We start from the raw sequence: 15,413 nt of genomic DNA, 5'->3' as shown, positions 1-15,413 counted from the left end.
GCCCAACAGAGCTTTCTTCTTCCTCCACAAGGGCACAGAGAAAACCAGCCACCACTAAATCTGGCATATTAGCTAGCTACTGGAGGACTTTACACCTTTCTGCTGAGCTATCGCTTCCTATCTACTCTCCCCCACACCTCCTCCCCTCTGCCTCCAACATCCCCTCACTAGAGAAGCCTTGGAGGATATGGTTGTACACACACACTTCCCTTTATTAGCATATTTCTGAATTTGGGTTTTCTTTTAAAATGGATTATTGTACAACAGTGTTTTAATATCAAAGCCTTTGTGGAGAGTAAATCAGGTTGCTGCTGTAATGGTGTGGTCTCTGGTGAAAGGAGCCCTATGTTTTCTCTGCTTCACAGCAACACTGAGTGAGATGAATACATGGAGGCAGCAAAGATGATGGCCCACAGGTAAGCATTTAGATAAATTAAGCACACATGCACACACAAACACACACAGACAATTACAATCATCCAAACGGTACACTGATCCCTGCAGCCGCACGGCCCGACGGGCCTGATTGCCAAATGAAAACAAAGGCTGCATGTACAGTGCTGACACACACCATCAGTCACAGATAGCCTGCGGTCACAATGATTACCTGCTGTATGTAAATCCATTGAGCAATAAGGCTGGTTATCCCCTTATGAGACGCCGTTGTTATTATCGTGGACAGGATATCACCAGCAAGTGCCACTGGCCAACCGCTAACAACTGATTATGTCCCATTGAGACTAGGTGGCGAAATTGGAAAATGGTGATATCAGGAGCCGGGCTTACGCAAATCTTCAGGCAGTGCAAATGATGGCTGTGTGTTTTGTCCTCATTTGTCGGAGTGGGCAAAGGTCTGACATTGTCGGGTAAACAATGAATCTTCCCTGGGGAAACAACATACATATACCTGCTAATTAGCTACCTGGTGTGTATTTGGATGTCCACCAGGAAGAAATCAGGTTACAAACCTTATTTTCTGATATATTATGCAAATTATTAGCTGCTGTATGTAAGGAGTCGTTTGTATTTCTGACACAGAAAAGGATCAGCTGATTATGTAGTTCCCCTAAACCCTAATGAACATTTTAACATATTTCAGCTGATTGTTTTGGCTTCAGTTCTGTTTCAGTTCACTCCTACTTCTTACACCAGCATTTACTCTAAACAAAGCACATAGCTGTTTTCAGCAAAAAGACACTAAAAAACCCCACTGTACACTACCTGCCCAGCACCAAACAGCACAGAGAAAAAAGGATAGTGACTAGTTGGTGAACATATTGGAGCATTTAGCAGGCATTTCCCTCAGGTGTTGGTTAATACCAAAAACAGAGCTGAAAGCGAGAGTGAAAATAGGATTTACATTCATCTGGTGGCCAGATGATTAAAATTGCTAATGTTTCTCTGTATCTGCTGGGTCATGTGAACTTTATGAGGTGATAATGTGTCAGTCTAGTGTTCAGAGGTTGTTTCTGCTGCTCCCAAGTGGACAAAAAATCAGTTAATGCAGGTTTAGATGGTATATATGATGAAATAATACCAACATATAATATTATTCCTATTCCCCATTTTTCTTACTAATTACTAACAGCTATAATCTAATCTTTAAGATACACATGTCCCCAGGTATTTTTCTGACTTCCTTATATTATTTTCTACTATTGACCTGCAAACAGCAGGGCTGAGGCTGACAGCAGGTGCAAATGGGCTGGTATCACCTGTGTGAATCCGGAGAGTATGCGCTCTCTCAACCTGTTTTACTTTGGATCGAAGACTGTCTCATGGGTAGTCTGAAATCCTCTGTGCCTCTCAGCATGACCACAGCGCCGCTTGTGTGAAATACATTGATTGTTACACATATTACACATACAACAAACCAGCGCTAACCAGGACATTGGCAGAATGCACAGATGACCCCCTTTAAGGTTTCATCATGTTTGGAATTCAAAGAAATTATAAACACAGACGAGCTGCACAATACGGCTCTCATCTTCACAGATCACACATCTTGAAAAAACACCTACACAATATTTTTTCTTGCACATGCTAGCTTGGTATATATACACATGGCACTCGCATGGCACACACACAGGCTACGTCAGATGTTCATGTATATACACAAATATAAAATGCCTATCCTTCGTATCTTCTCGTGTACAAATGCAGTTCATCAAGCACATTATAGTATTCCTTTTTAATGTGATATTTGGTTAAACTAAGAGCCACAGCACTTGGAGATTGAGAGAAAAGCGCTAGATAAATTACTCGAGCTCTAGACTTTGATTCCTGAGCCAGTGAATAGCTCAGGAGAACTTAAAGTAAACACCGGTCAAACAACTCTGTGGATTTCATCAAGTACCACTGAACAAGAGACAAAAAATGTTTTTCATTTTAACTGAGCCTCTTGGATGTGCTACTATTGTGTAACTCAAGTGAAGGAAAAAGTATCACCCTGAGGAAGGTGTCAGACCGTTTAGAGGGCTACTTTGCTTTGGCGAAGCATTTTTACTTTATGTCACGCACACCTCTATATGAGCTTAATTACAGCCAACACTTCGCTCACTGGGTGTCTGAATTTATGTTTTTCACAGGCTACCATTTTACATCTGAGCTAATATGAAAGTTATACCTCAAAAAGGCAATGATGCAGATAATATTATACTAATTCATGACTCGTGTGTGTGTGTGTGGTTGCAGCAGGGAGCAGTGGTCGGGGATTGTCACTGCAGCAAAGTTTTGACTTAGAGGAAAAAAATGCAGCCATTTATTCCAGACCCCACCACACGTTAGTTGAAATCTGAAGCTCATAAAATCACAAATGGGTTAATTAATCACATCTGTTGTATTTTTTTAATTCAGTTATAATGACATGATATAAGCCCATTTGGAGTATTATGTTTCACTGAGTCAATTAAATATTCAGCAGTTTAAAATCACCCAGTAGCCCATAATCAACTGCTGCATCACCATTTGGACCGAGGCAGCTGAGCTGGAACTGACTCGCATGTTAATACTTCTGATTGGTGGAGCTGATTGCAGGCTCTTGACTCACAATCCCAAAATACCAGGGTGTGGAAACAATGAGACACAGGGCAAAACATGGAAGTGTTGATTAAACTTGGCCTGAGACTATATTTTAGGAACAAGAAACAGAGACACCATCTTTGTATTTAATGTGCTATATATCAGTAAGATGCAGTTTTGGCTGTTTACAGTTTTTTTTTACTGATTATGTAACAGAGAATGATGCATCTGCCGGGGTCTGACATCTGGCCAGGTAGGAAATTCCATAAATAAATAAAAATATGGATATAAGAAATGAAAACTCTCAGGAGGGTGATTTCATTAACGTCCTAGAATGACACGTTTATTTATGCTAGCCATATTTTCTTGAGAAAATGCTGTGTAATGTTTTGTGGATATCTAGTTGAGATGAAAATCAGTCGTGAAATGAGATGGGACGTTAGGAAATTTACCAAAAATCTTTTTGCAAGGACATTCCTGGACTAGGGAGCTGAAATCTTTCTTTTCTATGATTCATTTTGATTTTACAAAACTGATGAACAGTGTAATATTCATGCAAATTGTTCTTTATGTCTGAGTGAGGGAAATAACAACAGCAGACAGCAAGTTAGACTGACTAGGTTTTAGTGGCCAGGACAGTCACCCAGGTTAAGATGGTAACCTAGCCGGAGGTGGTGCTGTATTTCGTAGACATGATATACACAAGTAACGGAAGAAAAGGTTGAACAAGACGTGTCAGACAGTTCAGGAGCAGTGTTTTCTGTGGGAGACTCAGTACCTGCCTTTGGACTTAACTTTTAACTTTGCAGACCTTTTACATGCACAAAAAAGCAATACTTAAGACATACTAGAGGCATAACATGGCCTCTTTAATATTTTATTGTTAATCATGTAATGATTTAAGGCCTTCACTTTTTTGTGAAATATTTTTTTTATTATTAATTAATATTATATTATATATTTTATTATATATTTTTTTGTGACTTTATTTGTAGATCTTGGGAGAGGAGACACATTTTAAGCATAAAACATAAAGCTATGTGTTTTTATATATATAGCTGTTGTGTTAGATAGATATACTTTCAGTGTGTTGTTACCATTATGTGTCTTTGATTACCATGCTCTAAAAATAAAATGTATTATTATTATTTTCTGACAAATGTTTCACCACTGCAAGAGCACATTTGGTCCACATGGGTTGAGCACTGGTGCATGTGCATCACAATAAACAAAATAACTACTACTTTGAAAAACCTGAAAAACACTATATGGAACCAGTATTTTGTTCGTTCAAGTATGTTAAAGCAAATATATGGAAATTCTGATCCAGGTCCACCCTGGAGTCCTATAGAGTCTATCAGAGCTGGGCTGAGTCCTATGTATATTAATTAATCATCAGCTTCAGAGAGGCGACACCTGTAGATATCATGATGAGTGCCATTATTACACTGTCAGGCAAACTGCCGCTCAGCAGGAACCGCAGTGAAACATTAAAATGTAAAATAGACTCACTAGACCAAGGCTGACAATGCTGTTACCTGAATGACTTCTGAACAATTTTTCACACAAAAGCAATTATGTAGAGTTGTACCAGAATGGATGAACAGTACAAGACTGCTAGCAGAGTGCTTGAGCTCATACTGTAATAAAATACATTTTCCTTCTACTATAGTCACACTGTCTAAATGTGGGTTTTCAAACACATTCACAAAAATGCTCCCCAAACATATAAACATATAATTCCAATCCACTATAATTTCCGACTGTGACGCTGTTGATACTGACTAATGGTAATGAAATCAGAACAGTTACTCGTATAATATAACCTCACTATTCTATCTCAAAATAATATAACAGTGGAATTAAACCAGTTTTCTTTATTTTGCTGCATGACCCCCTCAGGCCTCCTCAGGGATGTGCAGACAGGTTTGATCAGTGATTGCAGTATGACATCCCCTGCTGAGACTCCATTTTCCAGCTACGGGCTCCGCCTGCTTAGTAAGTGATTAGATTAAAAGGTGCGCTCTTTCACTGAAACGTATTTTCTGATCTTCTGATACATGGACTGACACCTTTGCCAGATAAATATGGTTATTACCACGAGACAGGCACAGATTTGTGTGCGTGGAATATCTCTGAACAGTGTGTATATACACCTCAATTTTAAATTTGATTTGTTTTGTTTTTTTAAAGTTATACTTTGCAAAGTTTAGAAAAACAATTATGAACATCCACATAATTTAGCAGTCAAGCTATTGACTCTGTCTGGCCTAATTAGAAAGAGTTTTCTGTTCTGTTTTAATTATTTTATCCCATGATTTAAGGTTAATTCTGCCTGCAAACTAGCTTTCCCTTTTGGTGCAATAAAGGCTGCGTTTCATTGAATACAAACAGTGAATGAGGCAAGTTGGACCGACCTCCGCTGAAGCTTAAAACATGATGAGCACGGTGACATAAGCAGACCCTCTGGAAAGAATCAAGAAATTGACATAGACTTAATAAGCAGTCATGCCACCATGAAACAACACGCAACACTACCCAGAATGCCTTTCGCCAGCCTTGCCATATTCTCTCGGGTACAGGTCCTCAAATGACCTCAAATGAAGCCTATCAGCCTTTGTCACTTACAAACTCACACAATGTAGCGGCAATCTAGCGGTGAAACATTATAGCCGTGACTTTCTAAACCTCCGCCAGCCAACTGATTAGGACATAGGACCGGGTCAAGACTGATCGCCTGAGCCTCAGACCGTATTACAATTACAGTGATAGAATACTGACCTTTTCTACCAATGCTAATGTAGGGGACTGTCAGTGCTGCCTTTAGTGTTGTCCTGGGTGAAGCACTAAATAACTAGAAATACACAAGGTGGTTACAGTAACAGTACACATATACAAACGATCACACTTCCATCCGGTTCACACACATTATACACATTGCTTTTATCTTTTTGCAATCCAATCTTAATGACTCCATTAACTGAGAGGCCATTAGCGGCATTCACTTTATGGCCAGCCAAACAGCCCAGCCGGGAGCACATTATGGAAAGGGCATGTGTGTCCTAATGTCCATTTCTTGTCATCCTGCTCACACACACACACACACACACTCATACACTCACTCAATCTTTTCCCCAAGGCCAGCTAGCCTGAAGCAAGCAGGAGTGGACAAACGACTAAGCAAACAGGGCCATTTTTTGTGCTCCATTAGGCAATGAGGAGCAAAGGTTTAGTGCAGGCTGCAGTGCCTCGCACTGGTGGTCAAGCGGTGGAAGATTGAAGGCAGAGGAAACTGAAGTGCTGCTCAGCGTTAGAAGAGATCTCATATCCCAAATTAGCCCGGCTGGCATTGGAGCAGGGGCTGTCTGAGACACTTCAGGGGTGAACTACCACGCAAGAGGCATCATGGGACATGATAGCAAAAGCCAATCACAGTCTCAAGTTGATAAGAAAATGATGGATCCAGTGCTGACAACTGTCTAGCAATTATCTATTACAGCTATAACACTATAATTGCACACCTTTCTGAGAAGAATGAATCATTACAGCTTCTACATTACAGCACAGTTAAAAACAGCTGCTGACCACCTTTGAAGAGAGAATAGCTGCTCCCACCAAAGAACTGTAAAATGACGAATGATGCAAATAATGTGAAAATTTGTTTTTTTTTCTCTCAACAATAACTCAAATCAAAACTGTAACCAGCAAATAAAAAATCTAAACCAGCGATTAGAAAATATAACCCTGAGGGATGATGGGATCACTGATCTGAAAGGAACCTAACTGGTAAAAACAGGGGCAATGGGACAATCTGAAACCCAACGTGAAAAATTATCTTATGAACCATGTGCATCTCTGACACAATTTAGACCAAGTCGAGTGAAATGATTTACTATACGAGCCCAGTACTGCCGCTGTGAGAAGCGCTTAAAAAGGGGAGACCGAATGACACAAACACACGACTGATAATCTGGCACATCATCTCCACATTGCCTTTCTGCATGTCTGGTCTCGCTGAGCAGAGTGCGTGTGATTCAATATGGATGCTTTGTGACTGGAGCTATACTGGTTCTACAAAGTGACTCATACAGTTATTCTGTGACTACGGGGCTCAGCTGGGGAGGGCCCCGGGGTCAAAGTTTATTCGATGTCACTGAAGCAAATACACTGCATGACATGTACATGAAACCTCCACTAGATGACAAATGTGCTGCACAGGAACAGGAACTGAAAGGAACGGTTGCCTACTCGCATTGTTTTAGGGCTTTTTTAAGCTCCATGTTTGTGCTGTGTGTCATATTTCATTGATTTCGTTTTGTGCCCTTTGCTCTGCTTTGTTATTTGTTACTTTTATACCATACCATCACATGCTAAATAAGTCTTTTCTGTTTCCTGCTCCAAGCTAATCTTTAGCTCTGCAGGCAAATGGTTGTTCCTGCTGAGAGGAGAGTGGAGATACTTCATATCTCATAGGAGGGGGTTCGAGCCCAGTCCAACCCTGATATTAGCTCACTACTCTGGGAGCAGTGGGTTTCAGACGATTGTACTTTACTTTCACTGAGCGGGACTGGACAGCAGTTTTTGCTGTCTGCTTGTTTTTCCCCTCTCCCGAGGGGTGGGAGACCATTTATCAGCTACCAGAAGAACACGTATCGATGTGAAACACAGCCTGGGAATTCAGCTTTTATTACACTTTAAACTGCAAGGTCAACTTGGCAGGTATCCGTGTCAAATCTGTCAAGCGTGGAAACATGAAACAAATAGCCCACGCAGAAGACGCGGTGTAAAACATCGAGATAAGGGGCATAAGTCTCACCATGAGAGCCTTGGTTTATGTTTACACGTGTGGAATCAGATAATATACAGAGCGGTTTCCCTGTTTGCTTGGTTTTTTTTGTCCCTTTTGGAGAAAAAACATACTCAAAATTTATGTCACATGACTGGACATGATGACACCATCTACTTGAAGAAAAAAACCCAGGTCGACATTATTTGCCCCAGTATCGTTTTGTTTATGGCGCCTTGTAGTATGAAAAGTCACACCGACTCTTTACTCAGCGGCAAACAGAGAAGCCATGTTGTGAAGCATGGGCCCTTATGAGTGTAATGTAGTCAGTACTGTCATGCCTTTGATGCCATCATATGCCATTCCTCCTCTCTTCTCTGGGTCTTCTGACAGTGACAAAGGGGATCGGCAGCAGCGTGTTATCAGTGTGCAGCTGCAGTAATCGTATTATTTAGTAATCTTAATTCTGAGAGGCTGACCAACAGAGTGAACAAAACAGGGCCTTGCTAAGCCCATCAGAGTGCTCCCATGGAGCAGAGGTCTTTTCCTGCTCCGCGGCCCCTCTAGACACACGCCCTCCCTTTTCCCTCTCTGTTTCTCACCCTCCCGCCTCTGTGTTCTCCCCTCTGTTGCTTTCTGTCTCACACTCTCTGTCTCCTCTCTCATTCCCCTTCTGCTCTTGTTCTCCAGAATGTTTTTCATTCTCTCTCTCTCTCTCTTGCTTTTTTCCTTCCATTTTTCCACCCTCCCAATCTTTGTGTCTCTGTAACGCTCTGAGCTAGGAGTTTGTGTAATGGCGTTATTCACAGTTCATTGGTCTGTTTGAAGGGACTATCTTGATTGAGCGTCTCCCGGTGCAGGGCCTGGTGACTGTGGGAGTGTATAAAGATGTGGATGTGTCCGCGGAGATAGATGGGCTTAGTAATATGCAGGACATTGCAGAGGCTGGGTCTCAGGATAGGGTTTCATCCAAGGCAACACATAGGGAGATAAAAGGAGGCTGAAATGATATGCAGCCGGGGTGTAATGCTCAGGGCATTAGATGTGAAATGGAGGCAACAAAGAACTAGTCAGGGAATCAGAGTCATTCTCATTAGCTGGTTCACCCTCTTCAGTTTTAGCCCCCCATCCCCTTTCCATCTCACCCTAATGAATGCAAGTACACTGACACAGAACCAAAAAACTGCTCTGAGAAGCAAAAATACTCACCACTAATTAGTTCAAATTAACCTCAGGACCAATATGTAGGCGTGCACACACACCACCCCTTTCACACACACATAGGCACCTCCTTCGCCTCTTTCTGACACTACTCTGATGCTGTTGTAAGCTTGGCTGTAAGATCAAAATCTCTGTCTTTGGCAAACACACACACACACACACACACACACATAAACACACATGCTTCAATTGCCTGGAGCAGAGGAAGCACAGTAAAGCAAATCTGCTGTGAAGACACCACAAAACTAACACTCTGCAGAAAGACACACCACATCTTTGTTTCTGCATACTTCTGAATACATGCTAATGACATGCAGTGAACACGTGAACACATACATACACACATAGAAAGAGAGAGAGTCCTACTTACAGAATGAATCAGACGTTATCAGAAGCGCTGTGCCATAATAATGCTGTAGTAGTGAGTCAACACAGGCATTGAGATCTGAGACCACCGGGTTTTAGTACTTCAGCCGAAGGGTTGGGGTGTGGGGGGGTTGCCTTGGGGGAGTCAGAGTGGTTCACACTGTGTCATTGGAGGTGAATAGAGGGAATCTGGAGGGTTCCAGTGTTTATACTCAGATGGAGAAAATAATCCCTTTAGGACACGGCAAGAAAAATCAACAATTGATGAGTGGAGAGGTTCAACTCTGTGTACAAAGAGAATGAGGGATTGATTGGGCCGGTGTTTTTCTTCTCTCTATCTCAAACTTTAAGAAAAAAAAGCGGAAAAATAACAAGAGCCCGTCTTGACAAATAAGAAAAGGAAGATTTGAAAAATTAGTCAATCAAAATTGGGCTCCACCTTTTCTTTTCTTCTGTCTTTTTCTGCTTTCCTCTGTCTGCCCACCTCTTGTTTTCCTCGGGATTGCGGTGGGCCTATGAGCAGAAGAACGCCGGCATCGGAAAACCAATCACCTCACCAGACGACGAGAGAACATAAAGGAGTAAATGACAAGCAGATGAAGGGGAGGATTTCCGACACCTGCTCTCTCCCTCTGTTTCTCTGCCTGCCTCCCTCCCTCTCTCTCTCTCTCTCTCTCTCCAACCTGTATTTCCTTTCTAGTAACAGCCCCCACCCTCCCAGCCTGTTTTCTTTAGTGCATGGGCTTGCCACACTACAGACTGAGGTGGATGCAGATGAAGTGAGATTTTCCAGAAGCTACAAACACAGGGATGCTCCTCTTCTTTCTTTCCTTCCCTCTGTTTCTTCCTCACACACTGCATAGAATGACAATGAATCGCACAGTGTCTACTGTGGGATGTCTGCCTGGCTCTCTGCCTGACACTTGGAATAGGCTGTGTACCCGTTTTTCTGTCTGTCTGTCTGTCTATCTTCCTGTCTGTCTATCTTACCAGCCTCAGAGCTTGTCTATCATTCAGTACGGCTGTCTGTTTACCAGGCCATCTTTCCGTCTGTCTTCCTGCCAAACACTGACATACAGACCAGGCAGGTGCAGGGGGGACATAACCCTACTCTCCTGCTCAAGTGCCCCCCCTGGTGTAAATCCTGACCCCTCCCCTGCCCATTCTGCTAACTAGCCTCCAACACCGCACAGACGAATTAGAAAAAGACTTTAAGTCTCCAAGAGGATTTCAAACAATCCTAGTTAATTCTCTATTTTTTTTCTAGCCTTCTCTGCTTCTTTCTCTGTCTTCTTCTTTCTCTCTCTACCTGTTTCTCTCTATCTTCTGCTTTTTCTCCTCCTCTCCTCAGTGCCAGTCTCCTTGCTCGTTATCTATTCTGGACAGTCTGTCCCTCCTCTCTCTCCATCACCAAGGGAGGATGAAGAAGAATGGTGCTGCTTCATAATGTATTTCTCCGCAATGTGTGAGAAAGACGGTGAAAAAGAAAGAGGGGTAAAATGTCGGACAAAGTGAGTGTTTTTTTTAATTGTTCCTTTAAAAGAAAAAACACACTCTTCCCCCACAACAAGTCAGAAGAGAGATCCTCTGGAGAGGGGATTTTCAATTACTCGCTTTTGCCCACAAGCCAATCTGGAAAAGTGGCCCAGCTCTGAGGTGTGCACAAAAGTGTCGTAATCTCGATAGGATATCCGGTCGATAAATCCGGACATGTCCAAAAGCTCCATACCATTGCTCAAGCATCACTGCAGCCTATTTTATTTTAGATGAAGTCCAAGAAGCTCAATTGTATGCTCAACAGGTTGATTGGATTGTTGTAAGACAACTCCTATGAGGCTTGTCCCCCTCTGCTTGTCTCTGCTTCCAGTAGACGGCCTCTGGTATCTCTCTTGAGTCGGGCCTCAACTCTGCAGGTTCAGTCCTCGCTGGGATGGTTCCAGCTGATGGCTGGAGATGGTGGCGGCGGTTAGGTGTGGAAAGCTAGTCGCTGGAGGGTGTGTGTTGGCTTCCATGTTGCCCATTTGGTGTCCATCTCTGCAAGGCTTCAGATCTAGAAGGAGAAGAACAAGAGAGGCAAGAAAGAAGAGAGGAGAGAGAGCAAGAGTGCATGAAAGGTTAGCATGGTGACATTTGTGTCACTCTGCCTTATCGCGTACGTCATTCTCCTCCTCGTCACACTCCACCCCGCCTGTCGTCCTGCTGTCTATTCCGTCCTTGTCACTCTTCCTCCGACTTTGCTGCTTGTTTGCTCCTTCCTACTCTCCACTCACTCTATGATTTGATCCTTTCACTGTCCCCCAACAAGCTCATCTTCAAACACTCTCCCCGTCACATTTCTCTTCTATTGCCTCTATCCAATTTTATATCTACACCTAGCCTCCTTTCATCCAATCATTTCTCCTGTCTTTTTCTTCAATTCCAAGTTAGCTGTCTATCACACTCCACAGTATCCAAGGCAAGATGCATGTGCAGGAGCCCAACTAAAGGACAGAGAGAGACCTCTGACTGGTGAGTGTGCCTGAGGCAGGTGGAGGACTGCAGTCCAGGCTCATGGTAGTGGTCAGTTTTAAGTAGGCATACTTGACTGACTAGGGCTGTCATTTTTATTCAAAATTCAAACTAGCATTCAAATTTGGAAACATCTAGAATATTTATTTAATCTAGCAGGGTTGTTCCTAAAATACCCTGGGACACCGTTTGATCCACTGCATGCCCTGTTGTCTTGAGTAAACTATTGGTTGGTCTCTCTGCTAACATAAGAAGGAAATGAGAGACATGAGAGCTGTGCTCAATAGATAATCATGACACCAAACCCTCTTAGAGGTAATTGGAGGAAGCATTTTGGATTCAGTGTAGATGGAGAAATCGTGCAAAAAGACAGGGCTGTTTGCTAACTTTGTAAAATGCAACTGCATTATGGTAAAACTAGCTTGTCACTCAACTGAGGCAGCTGAGGCACCATAAGTGAACGACACAGAGTAATTTCTGCAATGTATTTAAGGCCGCATGGTTTTAAAGCCACGTGGGTTCAAACAAATTACATATCAGTTTGAATTAGTTCAAACTAGATTTTTTGAAAAAGTGACAGCCCTAGTCAAGACAGACAGGCCTTTGGCTCTCAACCTAATAAGAGGGAAGCAATAATCAGGTCATTTTTCAGTATAATACAGGATACAGGGATTGTGGGCTGATACACTTTGATACTGTAAACAAAGCTTGTTAGGGGTAAATCTGTGCTTTTTTAGTTTTACTAATCTTTTAAAATGAAAATTATCTCTTAAATTAGTCGTCGAGCAGAATTGAATTGTTCAAGAAATAAATAAACAGAAGAATACAATTACATAGATGAAAATATCTTCATAAAGACAAGAAGCAAATTAGATCTTGTGCACAGTAACAGTTTGCCACAAACAGCAATTTTCCGTGTTTTTGAATAATTTTAGATTTGGGAGTAACACAAGGACATTTTTTTATGTACACAATTAAAGTGTAGTGCCTTTTGGGAGTCATAAGTGATGTATACTTTGATCAATTATTCAGCTCCATGATGGATATTGTTACATTTATGTACCTTTACTTTGTGCCAAGACATATTCGTACATCTGTCAGGCAGACAGGTATGCAAGCGGAAGACAGATGGCAAAACTAATGTTTGGTCTGAATTTCTTTTTTAAAAATGTCCTTCATACCCCCGTTTGTCAAATAGCCTAAATTGCCTGAACCTAAAAATAGCCGCAGGATGTCAAATCTTTGCTACCCAACAGGTAGTCGTGTCTCTGTTACTATGCAACAGTTTGCACCTGTTGAATATACAAAAGTACTTTTTGAATTCTGATCAAAAAGCTCACAGCTGTGTGATGGATTCTTAATTCCGAACAGCACAGAGAAAGCATGCATTTCTTTAAAAGTAGATATTAACTCAGAGCCACGCAGCAACAATATCACCTCTTTTGACAGATCAAAATGAAATCATTAAATAGGTTTAGTGACTTCTTCCATTTTCCAGAGTCCAGTGAGGTGATGGTCTATTTTAAAATGAAACATTAGAGGCCACTCAGTGTATCAGCTACAATCAATACTGCTGTGTGAATAGATGTGACCCTCCTGTGACACCCATATCCTCCCAGGACCATTTAGGATGAGACATGTGTGTGTGTTGGCTCACTGATTAGGTGAATACTCAGTGTATGCATGTGTGTGTGTATGTGTGTATCTGTCTGCACAGCCTTTGTTGGCATTATTAGCATGCCTTTCTGTAGCACATGTGAAAAGATGTAGGTGGGTGTGAATTGGTGTGCAGAAGGTATGTCAGCAAGGAGTGCAAAGACCAAGGTGAGTGTAAAGCGAGTGACTGTGTGCGTGTGTGTGTGTGTGTTCATACGTGTCACAGCTGTCATACCTGCAGCAATTAAACACATTGATCTACTTCATAACCTTCTGTTCTACCAATCCCACACACTGAGGCTGAACACACACCTCTGCCCTCTCTGCATTGTGTCAGACACACACACATGAAACGCTATCAAAAAGATTGACACACAGAAACAGAAATAGCAATCCTTTCACACACACACACACACACACACACACACACATCCATGGCATCTCCATTCATTGCCAGTGTCAGATTCAAATGTCTTCGGTGTGTCTGAATTCAAACAGAATGTAGAGAGGAGCTTGAAGACACCAAGAGAGGGATGGAGGGGGGAGGGGTGACACAGCCGAAGAGGGGAAGAGATAGAGAAGCAAAGAGGGAATAAGGGGGAGAGGGGGGTGAGAAGCAACAAATTGAATTGAGCCATTCAGATTTCTTCCAAATCCATCAAACTGGATAGGCCTGTTGATGTCTCGATGGGGGTAAAGGGGATGAGGAGAGATGGATGCTGGATGAAAAGAGGACGGAAGGACGGATGGAGGGAAACAGGTGGGGGAGTGGTAGGGAGGTGGGTTGGACAGCATGAGTGTGTGAGAGACCCAAGGAAATGAAGGGAAAACCCATCAGTGGTGAAAGATGTTATGAACATAACTGCAGACTGAAGGAGAGGAGGCAGACAGAGAGGTAAAAGAAACAAGAAAATGAGAGGTGAAAATGAAGGGAAAGAGGAAAAAAGGAGGAAGAGAAGGACGGACACTCACCCATTTCAGCGGGCTCTCCACAGGCGAGCACAATCCCTGCTCTGTGATCCCATCCTGGGGAAAGGCGCAGCGAGATCCTGGAGCTCCCTCCGCTGAATACCAATGGGGCTGCTATTATCAGCTCACACACACACACTCGCACACACACACCGGCACTGTGGAGGAAAAGGCACAAACACACTGAGTCAAGTCTGGGGTAGTTGTTTAAATTAGAAAAAAAAAAAAAACCTGTTCAGTGATGCAAAGAGCATATCACAATAGAAGAGACATTGCAGTACAACTGCATTTGCATTCCCTTCTTCCTCTCTTATTTTCTCTTTCTTCATGAAAAAAGCATCAGAGGCAGTGCACAAGCCGGAGGCATCAATCCACACACACATACACACGCTCATACACTGGCATTTGCAGCCTATACAAATACTTACTGAGCATATATTCAATCCCAGCGAGTCCCACAGTCGACTCTATTCTGGCTCACAGCTCCAAGGATGTTAGGGAGAAATGAGTTGTCCGCTGTTTTCCTTTCCCTCCCCGTGGGTTCCTCACAGCAGCATCTGATGCAGAGATAAACGGATATGAAGGCAGACTCTCCGTCCTCCCTAATTTTCTCCTCATATGCAGTGTACATCCAGTTTTTCTGTATCCATTTGTTGATTCAGGTCCAATCCGTCTGGCTGCCTGTGGACTTCGCTGTGATTCGGCGACACGCGGCAGCAAACTGCATTCACTTAGTCACCCTCCCCTCTGCCTCTCTCCTCTCTGTCTCTCCCCTTGCTCAATAGTATACCCGTACCTCCTTGGCTTTCTCCAATCTAATCAGCTCTCCCTCTCTCTCTCTCTCTCTCTCTCTATCTCTCTCTCTCTCTCTCCCTGCACCCTCCCA

The 15,413-nt window shown here is 42.7% G+C and overlaps 1 protein-coding gene and 1 long non-coding RNA gene across 2 annotated transcripts in view; both read right to left on the bottom strand.

Annotated features, from left to right (window-relative positions):
• LOC118335335 (glutamate receptor ionotropic, kainate 5-like) overlaps window positions 1–9,684 on the bottom strand; it is a gene marked incomplete at its 3' end in the record, with an annotated part of 42,661 nt that extends 32,977 nt beyond the window's left edge. The window contains 1 exon segment of the mRNA XM_035671573.1: window positions 9,399–9,684.
• Window positions 9,685–10,897: 1,213 nt separating this feature from the next.
• On the bottom strand, window positions 10,898–15,255 carry LOC118336289. Its single transcript, XR_004797099.1, has 3 exons — window positions 14,956–15,255; window positions 14,531–14,685; window positions 10,898–11,444 (listed from the first exon to the last, which is right to left on the bottom strand). It is a non-coding gene; the product is annotated as an uncharacterized LOC118336289 (long non-coding RNA).
• Between the last annotated feature and the right edge of the window lie 158 nt (window positions 15,256–15,413).

The sequence above is a fragment of the Morone saxatilis genome, unplaced genomic scaffold, assembly GCF_004916995.1.
Source record: "Morone saxatilis isolate NCDOM2014 unplaced genomic scaffold, NCSU_SB_2.0 Contig24, whole genome shotgun sequence".
Lineage (NCBI taxonomy): Eukaryota > Metazoa > Chordata > Actinopteri > Moronidae > Morone > Morone saxatilis.
This window is presented reverse-complemented; position numbering and strand designations above follow the sequence as displayed.